Source organism: Saccopteryx bilineata, chromosome 3, assembly GCF_036850765.1.
Source record: "Saccopteryx bilineata isolate mSacBil1 chromosome 3, mSacBil1_pri_phased_curated, whole genome shotgun sequence".
In the NCBI taxonomy this organism is placed as follows: domain Eukaryota; kingdom Metazoa; phylum Chordata; class Mammalia; order Chiroptera; family Emballonuridae; genus Saccopteryx; species Saccopteryx bilineata.
Genome location: NC_089492.1, coordinates 297,483,940 through 297,500,640, shown reverse-complemented (window position 1 = coordinate 297,500,640; position 16,701 = coordinate 297,483,940). Strand labels below are relative to the sequence as shown.

General features: G+C 46.6%; 2 pseudogenes; one reads left to right on the top strand and one right to left on the bottom strand.

Annotated features, from left to right (window-relative positions):
• The window catches only part of LOC136331900 (leukocyte immunoglobulin-like receptor subfamily A member 6), a 123,145-nt pseudogene that overhangs the window by 33,692 nt on the left and 72,752 nt on the right, over window positions 1–16,701 (bottom strand).
• On the top strand, window positions 5,011–16,420 carry LOC136328824 (leukocyte immunoglobulin-like receptor subfamily B member 4; annotated as a pseudogene).

Genomic DNA, 16,701 nt, shown 5'->3' with positions numbered 1-16,701 from the left:
AGAAGAAAAGAAAAAAAGAGAAAAAATAAGTGAAAAATGAAAATTCTATTATATTAAGTGGAACAAAAACTACATAGAATGAAAGGCCAGCATTGGCAGAAATGCTAATGAGGTAAAAAGTGAAGTAAAAAGCACACAAAATACCACAAGAAAATATTTTAATTCATAATAAAATAATTTGTTTGTGAGTGAGGATCAAATGAGAGAAAAAGTGAAGAGAAAAGAAGAAACAAAAAAAGAGAAAAAAATAAAAGAAAAAAAGAAAAGGAATGGAAAATGTAACACCTGTGGGTAATGAAGTTCAAATGAAAAGAGAATAATAAAATGGGAAAAGAATAGAATGTCTAAGGTGGAAGAAAAAAAGATAAAAAATGATGAAACAAATTAAAAAAGTTATAAAGACAGGATTTTTTCTTAATTTGGGAGGTTATCTTCTTTCTTTTTATTTCTTCTCTCTCTTTTTGGCCAGTAGTGCTATATCTCAGGTTCTGCCCCTGTGGCACTTAGGCAGAGATTTGCAGTTGATGTGTCGTTATGGTGATTACATAAACTAGGCCTCCATCCCATTGGTAGACGAGGCTTGTTAGTGTTTGCAGGCTCTGACAATGGGAGAGTTCATTTTTCCTGAGCCTCTCCCCAAATCTCTCCTTCCTGAACCACAGCCTGGGGACACAGCTGTGAAGTTGCTCCAGCCACTGCCTGGAGAGCAAGAGGCTCTAAGAGCTGCCAAATCTCCCCTCTATCCCTGCTCAATGCTGGGTTCTGGGGAGGGCTTTGCCAGCCAGAGTCACCAGTATAATCAGGCAAAGCTGGGAGCCGATTGACTTTCTGGTGTCTTTCTATGAACCTTCAGGCATGTCTAGAATGCCTCAGCGCTCTGCGGGTCTAGTCTCCCCAGGTTTTTTGCACTTTATAACCTGTATCAGCTGGCAGGAAGATGCCCCAGTCACTGCCTGCAGAGCAAGAAGCCCTAAAAGCTGACAAGTCTCTCCTCCAGGTCTGTTCAAAGCATAGTCTTGCGTATGACAGCTTTACCAACCAGAGCCACCAGCTTAGGCAGGCAGGGGAGTGAGCTGACTTCTGGTCAGGCTCCTTCCTAAAGTTCCCCAGGTATGTCTAGTTAAAGTTTGCCTCAGTGCTCTGCAGGCCTCCATGGGTCTGCCTCCACAGGCTTCTCCTTTGTTTGGAAGCCTACAGCCCAGCCCGCCCAACTTCCACAGTGTTCTCTGAGGTCTGTTCCATGGGACTGTACTTTTTTGCTTAAGTCAAAGACCTGTGAAAGAAGGCTTTGTTAGCCAGAGCCACCAGCTTAAGCCAGCTGGGTAGTAAGCAGACTGCGGGTTAGTCTCCTTTCAGTGATCTTCAGGTCTGCTTTCCAGCAGCTGCTTACAGGCTGTCTGCGTGCTCTTCCCCCCCCCCCCCACTTCCAAAGTTCTCCTCCATGGAGGTTTACTTTGTTAGTCTATAAGTCTGGTGGAGATGTCCCACCTGGACAGGTCCAGGTGTAGGGAAGCTGGCTCTGGTCACTTCCTGTACTGTTGTTTGGGAAGCCAGGATTATATAGAAACTCTGGCCATAACCCACACAGGGGACCACTGCTGACAGTCTCTGACCCCGCCCCTCCATCCCTCCGGGAATGAGGGAGCCCATGCCAGAGGCACCAGGTGGATCCACTTGCACACTGCCCATGCTCGCTGACTGGGAGACCAGGAGTAAACAAAGCCCAAAGGTACTCTGGTATGAGTCTCTGCAAGCAACCCCCTCCCCCACCTCTATTGGGGTTTGCTGCTGGCATTAGTTCCACATTGGCAAACTCAAGCAGAGCCATGGGCACACTCTCTTTTTGGCTTGAACACCTCTGCCCTAGCAGGCTTCTTCTCTCTTCCCTCGCCCACCCTTCTTCTCAGTTTCAAATGAAAACAGCTCTTCCTCAGATCAGTGAGGAAAGCAGAATACTCTGTTCCTCATCTTATTTCCTTCAAAGTGGAGTATATATTCAGCTACCTTTTTGCCCAGTTGTACCTTTGTTTGATGTATGTGTATTTCAGATGCTCCTGGGATTGTTTTTCTGTCTCTAGTTGTTGAACTTGTTGAAATTTCAGTGAGAGGTATCGGGAGCACCCCTCACAGTGCCATTTCTCTGACATCTGGGACTATGTCTTAAAGACAAAAGAAATACATAAAAATGGACTGCTATGATCAGACTGTTTATGAAGATCATATGTGACACGCATAACAAATGGATTATGGAAATGCAATATTTATATAGACACAATAAAATAACAACAGTAATTAAACCTCAATATTGTGTTCAAACAATGTATGTGAATGGCTTACATGGATTTATTGAGCATGCTGTCTTCACATATTCTCTGGCAGTCCCAAACACATTAAAAAAGACAAATGAGAAGAAAAAACAACTTGGTGATACTTCAAGTCTTGTGGTTTTAGCTCAGGGCATGGGAATGGATTGGCTGGGTATAAATGGTTCTTAAAAAGCAGATATGAGGGCCCTGGCTGGTTGGCTCAGCGGTAGAATGTCAGCCTGGCATGCGGGGGACCCAGGTTCGATTCCTGGCCAGGGCACATAGGAGAAGCGCCCATTTGCTTCTCCACCCCCCTTCCTTCCTCTCTGTCTCTTTCTTCCCCTCCCGCAGCCAAGGCTCCATTGGAGCAAAGATGGCCCGGGCACTGGGGATTACTCCTTGGCCTCCACCCCAGGCGCTAGAGTGGCTCTGGTTGCTGCAGAGCGACGCCCCGGAGGGGCAGAGCATTGCCCCCTGGTGGGCAGAGCGTCGCCCCTGGTGGGCGTGCCGGGTGGATCCCGGTCGGGCGCATGCGGGAGTCTGTCTGACTGTCTCTCCCCATTTCCAGCTTCAGAAAAATACAAAAAAAAAAAAAAAAAAGAAAAAGAAAAAGCAAATATGAGGAAGCAAGGAAGTAATCAAGTGTTCAGTGTATGTGTGTGTGTGTGCATGTGTGTGTGTGCATGTGTGTGCATGTGTGTTCACAAAGTAACTGCACCTGTCTGCTTGAGAAAATGCAGAAGTGGGTGCTGAGTTTGGAGGGGGTCTTATCTGGATGATTCAGAACAAAGAGTCTGGATTTACTCTAAGAACAGTGAAGCCCATGAGGGATTTGAAACAGAAATGGACAGATTCTGTCAGAGATTTGGAGAGACTGATGTGAAGAGTGAACTGGAGAAGGGAGTGGGGGCTTGGAGCTCAGAACCCAAGGAGGTTATAGATATGACCACTGCCTTAGATGGGTTTGTACGGTGACCTTCCCTTCCTGCCTTGACAGGAGACAGAAAGGTGCCCTCAGAGGCAGTGAGATAAGGGATGGGAGAGAGAGGCCTGGGAAAGGGGAGGATCTGGTCACACCCCCTGCTCCCACAGGAGAGCCCATCTCTCCCTCCTGGCCCTGGGACACAGGTTCTGCCTCTTATGGTGTCCACCTGACTTCCTGTTCCTGTTTCTGTGAGCAGCAGGATATCCATTTCCGGGTCCCTCACCTCAGAGTAAATCATTTGACTTCTTTCTGCTTCTAAAGAGCAGCTTGATGCTGGCTGTCATGGTCCTTTTCAAACTGTGCAGTCTTGAGAATTTAGCTTAGGGCACATACATGACAGTTCTGTTCGAAGACTGGAAACACACACACAGCACAATTATATATAGATGTGGCACTACCACCTGAATGGTTGAACAACACTTCTGCAGGTATTTCATCTCTTGATCTCCTTTCCCTCACTTGTAGCAGCAGCCTGATACCAACCCCTCTCCTTGAAATGGGTGACAATTCACCCCATCTGAGATACAGGGGAGAGGAGACCAACCATTCAAAGCCAGATGGGTGTTTTGGAGATCTGGAAAATTGACAAGCAGAGACACCACATCTAGTAGAGTAAGGGAAAGAATTGAGACTCAAACCACTCACGTAGTCACCTGCATCGTGACAGAGACCGTGCAGTGCAGTGGGAGGTCATGATGTTTCCATCACGTGGTGCTGACCAGATGGCTGAATCTGTGGAACAAGGTGAACATTCACATCTACTTCACACCTCGTACGGTAATGGAGGTCAGATGGACTACAGATGAAAATGTGAAAAGCAAATAAATTTCTTTTCCTTTTGCAAATAAAAACAGGAAAATACATTGCTAGCTTGTGCAATACAAAGTTCTCTTCAACTGGACACAAATCCATGAACTTAGTGGAAAGATGGGTACGGCGGAATCTGGTAACGTTATGAACTTCTGTTCCTCGCAGACACCAGCAGGGAGCGAAGAGGAAACCACACAATGAGACTCAGCAGGAGAAGGTATGTGTGATACCAAAATCAGACAGTGGGCTTGTACTGAGATCATTTAAGTAATATGTAGACATCTATAATGTGACAGCAGATACCAGAAAAGGAAGCAAGAACTTTAAGTAGTGAATTACATTGACATGCAAATGTACAGCAATATTGTAATTGGCACTGAACTTTGTAAATGCTTGAAGAAATGTACATTAAACCACAGGATGGTGACAATACACACGATGAATGGCTAAAATAGAGGGCAGAAAAAGCTAAGGGTTGGCATGGATGTGACCCTGCCAGGACCCGCAGACACAGGGAAAGGATTGGAAATGTGATGTCCACTCTGGGAGAGTTGCTGAGCAGAATCTTTCACAAGTGAGCATCCTCAGGGACCATGGTTGGCATCCTGTTGTGCTGTATAGAGCCAGACTGTCAGGGGCTGAGTGAGAACAAAACCCTGTGTCCCACACTCTCTGAGCAGGAGTGCAGATCAGGCAGAAAGATGAAAACTTGGAAATTAGGAGAGACCTGATATGTCTCCTGAGACCATGGAGTCCTCCTGATCGCTCCCTTTTCTCTTCATCATAGAAAAACCCAGAGCCAGGTCCAGGGCGGGGCTGTACCCTTGCTGTGTGTCCACAGCTGTGGGAACCCAGAGGGACAGCAGCCCCTGACTCACCACATCCTGTGCGTCTCTGTACTTCAGGCCCAGGGGCTCCTCCATCTGCAGAGCGGGAGCATTCCGAGCAGACGCCATGCTGTCCCTCCTCTCCGCTCTTCTCTGCCTTGGTCAGTTGTGGACATGGGAATGGGGCAGCACAGTCGGTTAGGGAGGCTACACCCCTTAGTTCATGGGAACCTTAGGCTCAGGCAGCTTTTGAGGTTGGGGTCCTGTTGAGAAAGGATTCAGCTCCAACGTCCAGGTACAAACCTCTGACAGGGACTCTCTTGCAGGGCTGAGTCTGGGCCAGAGGACCTGTGTGCAGACAGGTGAGTCCTCTCCAAGCTTCCCTTCCTCACCTTGTGTTTCAGGCCCTGGGACTCATGGGGGTGCCCAGATGCCCTGATATGAGGGGGTGAAACAGGAAGAATTGGGTTGAGTTGGGAGATTAGAGGTGGGAAAGGTGTTTCTAATGCAACCTCTGTGTTTTTTCCCCCAGGGACCATCCCCATACCCACAATCCTGTCTAAGCCAGAGTCTCTGATCCCCTTGGGAAGCTCTGTGACCATATGATGTCAGGGTACAGCAGAGAGCAAGGAGTTCAAGCTGTATAAAGAAGAAAAACATTCAATTTGGAACGCACATGCTGTGGAAGCCCACCAACAAGTGCAAATTCTCCATCACAAACATGACAGAGCATGACGCAGGGTGATATCACTGTTATTACATCTGCCTCACTGGCTGGTCTGAGTACAGTGACCCCCTGGAGCTGATGGTGACAGGTGAGGGGACATTCAGGGGTCGGAGCCTCAGGCTCTGCCCTCAGGAAGGGGGTCAACTCTCAGGGGATCTCCCCTCTCACAGCCCAGCCCTGGGGGACAGGAAGGAGGTGTGAGCCCATCTAACACGTTGCCTCCACCTCTCCTAGGAATCGACAGCAAACCCAGCCTCTCATGTTGTGGCCTGTAAATGGCAAAAGCCATTGTAGATTCGAGGCTTAGCAAAAGGCTAAGTTCTCCCCCCTCCACCTCCATATTTGGCTGTGATGCTGAGTATTTGCACCCACTCCACTTGCTTTCTTAGGTTTCTGGAAGCAATATACATGCCCTTCCTCTGACTTTTTGTTTGTTTCAGAAGTTGGTAGATTTCACTAATGTATCCTGTTTTTGCCTTGGGAAAGTTCCTGTCTTAGCCTTGGATGTACAACTTTGTATCAAGGTCCTTGATTTGCATATGGCTATATAATAAAGCAAACTAGGGCTATGGGGCACTCGGATACTGCCAGGTATGTTGAAGAGTCCTCCCGGTCCCATCGTTTGTGTTTTGATAAGTGTGTTTTCTTAATTCTGCACCGTTATTAGTAGCCGCGCTGGTCCGCGGCAAGTAGCGCCCAGATGACTTGAGTACGATGAAACTAAAACCGAAGGAAGGTGACAGAACTCCCCAAAGTGAAGTGCACACAGTGAGTAAAGAAAGTTTTTGGGGAAAGTGTAGTTGGGAGTAAAAGATTATGGGACAGATAGGGTCAAAATTAAGTGACCTTTATATAGAAATGTTTCCATATGAAGACAAATCATTGTCTGAAGAGTATCAGGGTGAGCTGGAAACAGAGGGATGTGAAAACGAGGATAACCTGCAGTCTGAGGATGACAGGGGGGATGAGGAATCTGTGGCTATGGCTGCCTTAGCCGCGGGACCTCTGCTGCCCTCAACTCCTTCCTACGTTCAACCCTCTGCTTCTCAGTTTTCTTATCGGACTGATTGCGGAGTCTGTAGCTCAAAATCTGGGAAATCCCCTCTCCAACAATCTATAGACCAGGCTTGAAATGTGGGGGAAGCAATATATGATGGCTTTACCCATTTTCCTGTTGTAGAAAGACAGGATGATACAGGGAGACTAGTGCGAGAACATGAACCTGTACCTTTTAGAGCTCTGAAAGAGCTTAAACATGCTTGTGTTCAGTATGGGCCTACTGCCCCTTTTCCACTTGGTTTATTAGATACTATTAGGGCAAAGGCTCTTCCACCAAATGACTGGAAGGCAATTGCTTGTGCTTGTCTCTCTGGGGGTGATTATTTGCTGTGGAAGTTGAACTTTCATGAAGGGGCTGTTGAGGTAGGAGAAAAATCTCAGCATAGTCAACCTGAGCCACCAGTTACAGTGACTATAGAATTTGAGAATAGATAAAAGACTCAGGTATTAGGAAAATTACAGCTTTTCTTTTCATGGTCTGATTTTCTTTAATGTTTTAACTACAATCTTCTGAACTATCATTTTGTTTCTTTCTTATTCATTGCCTGGAAATTGAGGCAGGGGACCTGTGTTGGATCTGACTATAGAAAATATCCAGCAGCTGCCGAGAGCAAATTTTCTTGGGGAGATTTTGTTTAGTCACATCCTTCAGTCCCTCTGTCAGAAAATGCCCTGACTAATATCAGGTAGGCATCTTTCTAATCTGGATGTGCTCTGAAGTCCCGGGTTTCTCTCTGGTTTGTCTGGTTCGTCTAATTCTTGTTTCTGTTTAGTCTTTGTTTAATGTTGTCAAAATGTGTCTGTTTTTAAGGCCCGAATTAAGGTTTTTTTGCATGCAAAAAATGGAAATGCTGGCTCTAATATTTAGAAAAAATAAAATGATTTTAGAACTTGTAAGGAGCACTCATTTAAATTTAAATGGAATAGAATGTAGATCCTTAAGACTTACTGATTTGGTTAGTCCATTTTGAGGTGTGTTCAGAGTTAGGAGCCAAATAGCAATTTAAATATTAGGATTAGTCAAAGTTGTGTTTTTTGTGTGTAAATTTTCTTGTTATGTGTAAGGTTATACTCCGGCAAAACAAAGGAATTGAGCAAAATTAAGCAGAGCCCTAATAAGTCATTTCAGGAATTTGTCTCACGGCTAATTCAGGCAGTTAGAAGAATAGTATAAGGGTGCTAATTCTGCTTCTCAGGCCACATCCTGCAAAAAGGGCCCCAAGAAAATTGGTGATTTGGCTCCTCTGATTTTGCCAATTGGATTAAAAAAATAGGTCAGGAATGCCCTGAAATGGAACTAACAATACAAGGGTATAAATTTAAAGGACTGATACTGGGGCTGATGTATCTGTTATTGATAAGCTACATTGGCCTCCTCCCAGGCCCACTCATGACAATGGGAAGATAAAGAAGGCCATTCTGGATTTTTTCAGCCTTATGTGCTCCCTGGATTGCCAGCTAATTGTGGGGTAGAGATGTTTTGAAAAATACGGGAGCATTACTTGTCAGTCCTAATAATTTAGTCAATACTCAAGTGCTTAATCAGGAATTTTTAAAAGAACAGTGGGGAATTCTCACCCCCATAGAAGTGGCACCCAATACCAGAAGGTGTGGATTAGGATATCAAAATTTAGCATAGGGGCCTTGGTAGTTCCTGCTACCCCAATAATGCATTGTGCAGACCCAATTATTTGGAAATCAAATAATTCTGTATGGGTAGACCAATGGACCCTTTCTCAGGAGAAATTTAGGACAGCTGCTCAATTGGTACAAGAGCAGCTACAGCTTGGGCACATTGAACCATCTAATAGTCCATGGAATATGCCTGTATTTGTCATTACTTGAAGGATTGCATTTTTACTATTCCTTTAAGTCCGCATCATTGCAAGCATTTTGCAGCACCCCAAGGCATACATAATTCATTATATGGATGATATTCTTATTGCTCATCCAGATAAAAGCACTGTTGACCATTTTGCAACAACTAGAATATTCTTTGAAAGAATCAGGACTTTATATAGCTCCTGAAAAAGTAGAGCAATCTTTACCTTTTTTTTTATTTAGGACAAATTATTGAGGGACAACAAATTCGTCCACAGAAAATAGAAATCAGGACAGATCATTTGCAAACGTTAAATGATTTCCAGAAACTTGTTAGGAGACATTAATTGGCTTACCTTCCTTGAAATAAACTACCAGGGAACTGAAACCACTTTTTGATAGTCTTAGAGGCTTGGCTGAACCAGCTTCTCCTCGGCTACTTACAGCTGTGGGACAACAAGCTTTAAAGCTTGTAGAAAAGGCCTTGGAGCAAGCACAATTAAAACACATAAATCCTGAAGAATCAATTGCCTTACTAATTTGTCTCTCGAGTTACACTCCAATGGGACTATTGTGGCAAGCTTCAGGTCCTACTGAATGGATTAATTTGGTTGTTACTTTTAAAAAAGTTTTATCTTCGTATTTTGATTTTGTCGCCTCCTTGATTATTGAGGGGTGTAGGCGACTTTCACAGCTTATAGTTTTTGAGCCTCAAATTATTGTTGTCCCTTTTTCAAAGGATCAACAACAATGGCTCTGGGAAACTTCCACTAAATGGCAAATCGCTTTTACAAATTTTAGAGGCCAAATTGATTCTCACTACCCAGCTGATAAAATAGTTTAATTAATTCCTACATTTGTCTTTCTTCAGACAATTGTTAATGATCCCATTCCTGAAGCACCTACAATCTTTACTGATGGATCCAGCTCAGGATTAGCAGGCTTAACAATCAATGGACAAATTTATACTAAAATAATTCGCCTTGAAATCAACTTAAAGACCAGAATTACATGCCATTATCATGGCTTTTCAGCATTTGCCATATTCCTCCTTTAATCTATATACAGACAGCAAATATTTCCAGTATAGAGACTGCTGTCTTAGGGACAACTGCTGATGATCTATTTCAGCAGTTTCTCCTTCTTCAAAGAGTTGTATGTCAACATAGAGCTCCACGTTTTATAGGACATATTTGAGCTCACTCCATGCTCCCTGGAGCTTTAGCACAAGGGAATACCCTTGTTGATCAAGCTACCCAAAAGAAAATTATTTGGAGCAACCATGACAGATCGATCAATTCAGTCTCATACTATTCATCACCAGAACGCTGCAGCCCTACATAAACAATTTCAACTTTCTCGGGAAGCAGCACAGCAGATTGGTAAATCCTGTCCAAGGGGTCCTATACTACAATCTGCCCCTTCATTTGGAGTTATCCCTCAAGGACCCCTATCAGGACAACCTTGGCAAATGGATGTTACTCATATACCTTCATTTGGCAAACAGTCCTATGTCCACGTTATAGTTGTTACTTATTCTGGATTTATGGTAGCCTCTGCTAGGACAGGAGAGGCTGTTAAGCATGTTATAGCTTATTGTCTGTATGCTTTTTCTATTATTGGACTTCTTGATGTGATTAAAGCTGATAATGTTCCTGCATATGTAGCAAAAGCATTTACTGTATTTTGTCAAACCTTTCAAATTACGGGTATTTCTTACAATCTTTAAAGTCAAGGTATTATTAAAGTGCACCCAGCAAATATTTAAGGTCAATTTAAAAAATATAAAAGGGGGAGTCATATCTTGGAATTCCTGCAAATCTTTTAAAGGAAGATTCCTTATCTTTTAAAAAATTTTCTTTTGAATGTTGATAAACAGGAGATGCCAAATCCTTTTCTCCTGCAAACTTCTACCCTCTTTTATTTGTTCCAGCTAATAACACTGTTTTGTCTTTTTCCAAATAGTTCCAGATATATGGAAAAGGTTGATATAGGCAGATGGGGATCCTCAAACCCCTCAGCAAGATCTTCTGAGCATGGCTTTTAAGGTACCAAGAGGCAGAAAAAGCCCAAAAGAGATTAGGTAAAATACTAGCACATGGCATACAACCTCAAAGGCTCCAATGCCCCAACAGGGCCTCATAGGACTCCATCGGGGCCCTGCTTCAATAGTGGAAAGGAAGGTCATTGAACCAAAGCCTGCCAGGCTTACATGCCTTTGCTGTGAGGAAAAAGGGACACTGGAAGGTATGCTTCCCCCTCGCTTTTCTAAGGGAGGGTTCAGTCTCTTCCAGCCCTGCTCCAGCCACCTGTGACCTAACCTTGCCCAGAATGCTGGGGTTTGCCACTGAAAGCTGAAGGTGCCCAGGGCCATCAGCCCCATCTACGATACTGTGGACGAGCCTAGGGTATTTCTTCCAAGTAGCAGGTAAACTGATCTCATTTACACAAGGGCCACTTAACTATGTCTTGCCTGAATATTCAGGTTTTTTATTCTTCCCTCAAAGATCTCTGTTGTGGGTGTTGATAGTCCTATTTTCAAACTATAGAAATGATCCCTGAAAGTATAGTCTTTGATAGTCCTATTTTCTGCTGCTTTGTTTAATATATAGTGTTTCCTTTATTCCTCCTGCCTCAATGCCCTACTCATATTTTAGGCTAGGACCTACTCCTAATTTAGAGGTCCTTTTTTTCTTTTTTGCCAACTTACAAATTTACCTCTGCCACCCAGCTTAGTGTATCCCAAGGTTCTCCTCACCACCCCATGGCTGTAAAGCTCCAGTATAAGGCCCCTGGGTTCATCTTTCCAGTTTAAAGAAAAAGGAAGCTCCATCTTCATGCGTGCTGTGGATGGATTTTCCAGCCTACCTGGGTCATTACCAGCTAGAAGCAGCGGTCATTGGGACTTTGATGCTAGCTGCAGAGTGTGGAAGTGGGACAGCAATTCCAGTGCCATGTGGACTTCTCCTGGATGTGTTTCCTGGACTCCTGCTCCTGTGCAGCTTTTGATGGACTGAACTGGGGTTGGGTTGAATTTGCGGAAATTTGGAATGGTGTTGGTGCCAACTTGGGCTTGGTGAACATGTTAAGGACACTACTCTTTTATGGATTCTTGTTGTATTGGCCAAGAGTTTGCTTAAAGGCTTTAATCACTGTAATGTTTTAGAATATTTGGGTATCTTGTTAGTATTGGCTATACTAATTCTGTGTTTCTTCTGTATTTTCTCAGTCTGCCTCCAAATTATAATCTGGGAAAATAGGAAATCAAATGAGTGCAAATCTCAGCACACAAATTAAAATTAAAAAAGAAAAGGGGGATATGTTGTGGCCCATAAATGGCAAAAAGCCATTTTAGATTTGAGGCTTAGCAAAAGGCTAAGTTCTCCCCCCTCCATCTCCATATTTGGCTATGATGCTGAGTATTTGCACCCACTCTACTTGCTTCCTTGGGTTGCTGGAAGCAATATACATGCCCTTCCTCTGAATCTTTGTTTGTTTCAGATGTTGGTAGATTTCACTAATGAATCCTGTTTTTGCCTTGGGAGAGTTCCTGTCTTAGCCTTGGATGTGCAACTTTGTATCAGGGTCTTTGGTTTGCATATGGCTATATAATAAAGCAAACTGGGGCTATGGGGCACTCGGATACTGCCAGGCATGTTGAAGAGTCCTCCAAGTCCCATCATTTTTGTTTTTATAAATGTGTTTCCTTAATTCCGCACCGTTATTAGGATCTGCGCTGGTCCATGGCACTCTCAGCCCTGTCCAGCCCTGTCGTGATCTCAGGAGAGAACGTGACCCTCCAGTGTGGCTCAGGGCAGGGATTTGACCGGTTTGTTCTGACTAAGGAAGGAGAACACGGGCTCTGCTGGACCCAGGATTCACATCAACATCTCATTGGAAAGTTCCGAGCCCTGTTTCCTGTGGGCGCTGTGACCCCCAACCACAAGCATACATTCAGATGCCATGGCTTTTTAAAGATAAAACCCCATGTGTGGTCACACCCCAGTGAGCCCCTGGATCTACTGAACTCAGGTGAGCGCCCTGACTGCGTCCTTTTTCAGCAGTCAGTTCAGGTCCTGTCCCCAGGACACATCTGATGTTGGTTGGAAGGAGGGGCTCTGAGTCATGGTCTCCCAGCAGAGATCTGCCCCTCACAGTCCCTCCCACCCATGTGCTCCTTCCCCTCACCATGGAGTGGAACGGTGTAGGTGACCTTGGGAGTAACTCTTTGGGGTGGGCGCAGAGCAGATGTAGGAGAAGAGTCCAAGTGATCTGCAGACTCCCGGGTGACCCCCAGCCTCTCACCAGCCTTGTATCCTTGTTCCCAGAACCCTCTGAGGTCCCAGACCCCCTCCCTATGGGGCCCATCTCCACAGCTGGTGAACTCCTCAACTGTGCTCAGAGAAAGCTCAGTGCACCCCAGGGCTGTTCTGAGAATCTATGAGGAAATCTAACGTCTCCCAGATTCTCAAGGATGAATTTTTGTCACAGGGATGCAGAGTCAGGCAGAGATGCTGGGAACGACAGGGCTCTCAGGGCTCTGAGATTGGCAGGTGACAGGTGGGGTGGGCATGGCAGAGGGACATGTTGGGGCCTGGCTTGGGGAACCCCTTCCAGGCTCATGTGTGGAGATGGAATCACCCCCCTTCCAAAGGCCATCATGATCCCATGGAGGCTCTGAAGATCACTGCCTTTCCCCACAGAGTCAGGCACAGGGGGCGATAAGTGAGAGTCTCTGTCAGGAGGTGGTAGTTGGGTTCATGAGGTGTAGGGTTGGAGTCATTTAGAGGGGTTGAGGCACCTGTGGAGACACTGACATGGACACACCTTCCTCTGTGTGTCCTCAGTGTCCCCAAGTGTAAAAGGAGAGAATCATGGCCCAGAGCTCAGATTTCCTTTCAGTTCAGGCTCTGAGCTCCTGGGAGAGGGGGCTCTCTGGGAAGCCCCCAGGGTGTTATGTTATGGAGAGTGTGCCCTCTGTAGCAGTGCTGATGACACTGTAGAGGGAGGGACAGGCAGGACCATGGACTGGAGCTGCAGGCTGCTCAGTCAGAGGGGGAACAAGTTCTGGAATCAGACCTGGTACAGTTTCTAGTTCTATTGGCCCCTGTTTTGGGCTGGAAAGTCCCTTCTCTTCTCTGAGTGTCGGGTTCTTGTCTGTTCATCCCTGGTCCCATCCTGCTCACAGGCTACGGTGACATCAGGTGACATAAGGGTCCTCACAGAACTCAGGAGAGCAGGGTCCCCAGCTCAGCCTGACCTTCTCAAAATGGTCTCAGGGTCCCACAGGATAGAGTCGGATAGTGGGTAGACACAGTGTCCATCCCACACACTTGTTTCTCCAATGTCCTTGCTGTGCTGGGGTCAGATAATAAGAAAGGACACTCAGCTCCAGATGGGACATAGACAAGTGCCCTGCAGATGAGGAACCCAGAGCACAAAGCTGATGTCCACCTGGGGGGCAGCATGAGGACAGCACAGGGGCCCACAGTCCTGGGTTCCAGGCCTAGCCCAGGCCCGTCCAGGCTGGGTGACCTGGGGCACGTGGTGAACCTCTCTCAGCCTCATTGCAATAGGGGTGAGGTCAGCAATCCCTGTGCTTGACTGTGAGGAGGGGGAAAGGAGATGGATGACAGCCCCCAGCATATGCCTTGCACACAGTAGGTGCTCATTAAATGGGATCTCTGGCTCATTCATGACATCACTCATGTTCAAAGTCACAAGTGGTACCTAACGTCGTGATTAGGGTCTCGATGGCCCTCATCCTGCTGCTCTCTCTCCTCCTCTTCCTTCTACTCCGACACCAGTGTCAGAGCAAAGGCTGGATGTCAGGTGAATAGGGACAGGGTGACCTTGGTCAACAAAGGGGTCATTCGGGGCAGCAGCCACAAGAAAACCAAATATACAAACAAGGTGAGCTGAGAAAAAGATCTCCCCCAAATCTCGAATCAGAAAATCTAGAAAGAAAACCGTCAGTGTCAGCACAGAAGCATGCTTGTGAGGTAATCTTTCATTGTTTTCAATCTCATGAAATATGAAACACACACACGAGTGTGTTAAGGTTTCCTTCTCTTCTTTGTAATAACACAGGGAGGGGCCTCCTACCCTCCCAGGGCAGAGACTGTCCCTCTTCACCAGCCTGGAGTAGGCCGGTGTCTAAGCTGATGCAGGAGTTACAGGCACAGAGCACAAACGCAGAGCCCTACAGGTCAGTTGATTCCTGCCCTGAAGACTCCCGACCTCTGCTGACCATGTTCCTGCTCTGTCCATAACACCCCTGCCCCCTAAGCCATCTGCAGCCCCACTGCAGACACCCAGATGGAGCCCTCTGTGAGAGGAAGAGAGGGCTTCCCTGTGGGAGGGGGCACAGGGGTTCAGGAGATGATGGATGAGGAACAAGTGGTGAGATGTGAGGGTCAGGGGTGGGAAGGACGAAAATCCTTGCTGAAGGGCCTGGCACCTCCCCTCACCCCTGGGTTAGTGGCCCATCTGGGAGCAGGCGGGGTCTGCAGCCCTGAGATCTCGGGGACCTGCCCAGAGACACTCCCGTTCTGCCCCTGCAGATGCTGCCGTGAAGGACCCACAGCCTGAGGAGGGCATAGAGCTGGACTTTCAGGTGAGACCCCTGTTCCTGTCCAGGCCACCAAGGACCTTCCTGTTGCCCAGTTTAATCCAATGGACACTTCCTCGTTCTCACCTCTTTCTGTTCACAGGAGCGTCCCACACTGACCTCTCCTAATGGACACCCAGGTTTTCCTGCTGTGACTCACTTCTCCTCATTTCCTTGTGACATCACGGACCCTCCTATGTGTTCCCCTTTGCTGGCCTCTGATCCTCTGTTTGACCCCGTGCAGCCCAGTGTCTCAGGAGGAGGCATGAATCAGTGAATCACACACAGGTTCCCATGGCCCCCTTCATTCATTCACCAGCAGATGTGAGGGGAGCTCACTGTTTACCGGCTCCATTTAGGGGCCACAGTGCAGCCCTGAGCAACACGGTCTCCACACTCCTCCAGCTCACCTGTGTGGGAGGGAGACGCTGTGCAAACAAGGGGACAGTGTCCTAGAGAGCAAAGTGCTGTGAGGAAAAATGGAGCAGGAGTGGGGGGGATGGAGAGGACAAAGTAATAAAGAGGTGCAAAGGTCCTGAGACAGGACACACTTCTTTAGCAGGATGGGCCATGTGACTGGAGCCAAATGAGCAAGAGACAGTGTGTTAGGATAAGAGTCGGGACCATAGAAGCATCCTGATGCCCTAAGGCTTTGGAAGCCCCTGTTGACTCCATCAGGAGAGTGACCTAATCTGATCTAAAGTTTCACATCATCACTCTGACAACAGGTGGATGATTGACTGGAGGGTGTCACCAGTGGAATGAGGGAACACTGTCTCTGTCTCACTGTCTCTGCAGCAGATCAGGCATGATGAAGTCCCCCAGGGAGTGACATATTCCCACGTGAACCACTCAGGATCCAGACTCAGACAGGAAATGGCCACCTCTCCTTCCTCCCTGTTGCGGGGAATTGCTGGACATGAAGGACAGACAAGCAGAAGAAGATAGGCTGATGGACACTCAGGTGGGTCTCACACTCTCCAGGACCCTGGACTCCCCCCACCCCATACATGTTCCATCTCCCTCATTCTCCCTCTGCTCCAGGTGGCTGCCACTGATGCCCCCCAGGATGTGACCTATGCCCAGCTGAACCACGTGTCTCTGAGACAGGAGACAACTGTACCCCCTTCCTCCCCGTCAGAGGAGCCCCCAGTTGAGCCCAGCACTATGTGAACAGTACTAATGTGTGAGGACCCTGCCCACCCCATCTTGTGAATCTCTCTCCCTTGTTCCCCTCCTGCCTCCTGTCCGACAGCAGCACCGTGTTCCCCAAACCCTCAGCCTCAGGAAATACAGACACATCTCATCTCATTGGAGCGGAACCTGCACTGAGTGTTTCTGAATTTCTGCTCCCCATCTTCTCCTGAGGAAACGAGAATTCTCACGCCTGGGTTGTAGGAAGTGCACTCATGGGGTGTGGAAGGAGATGGATGATCAGTGTCACTGACTTCAAGAATTTAAAAACATTTTCAATTTTATTTAGAAAATTAACTTTAATAGGGTGACATTGATCAATAAAAGTACGTAGGTTTCAGATCAACATTTCTATAGCATTT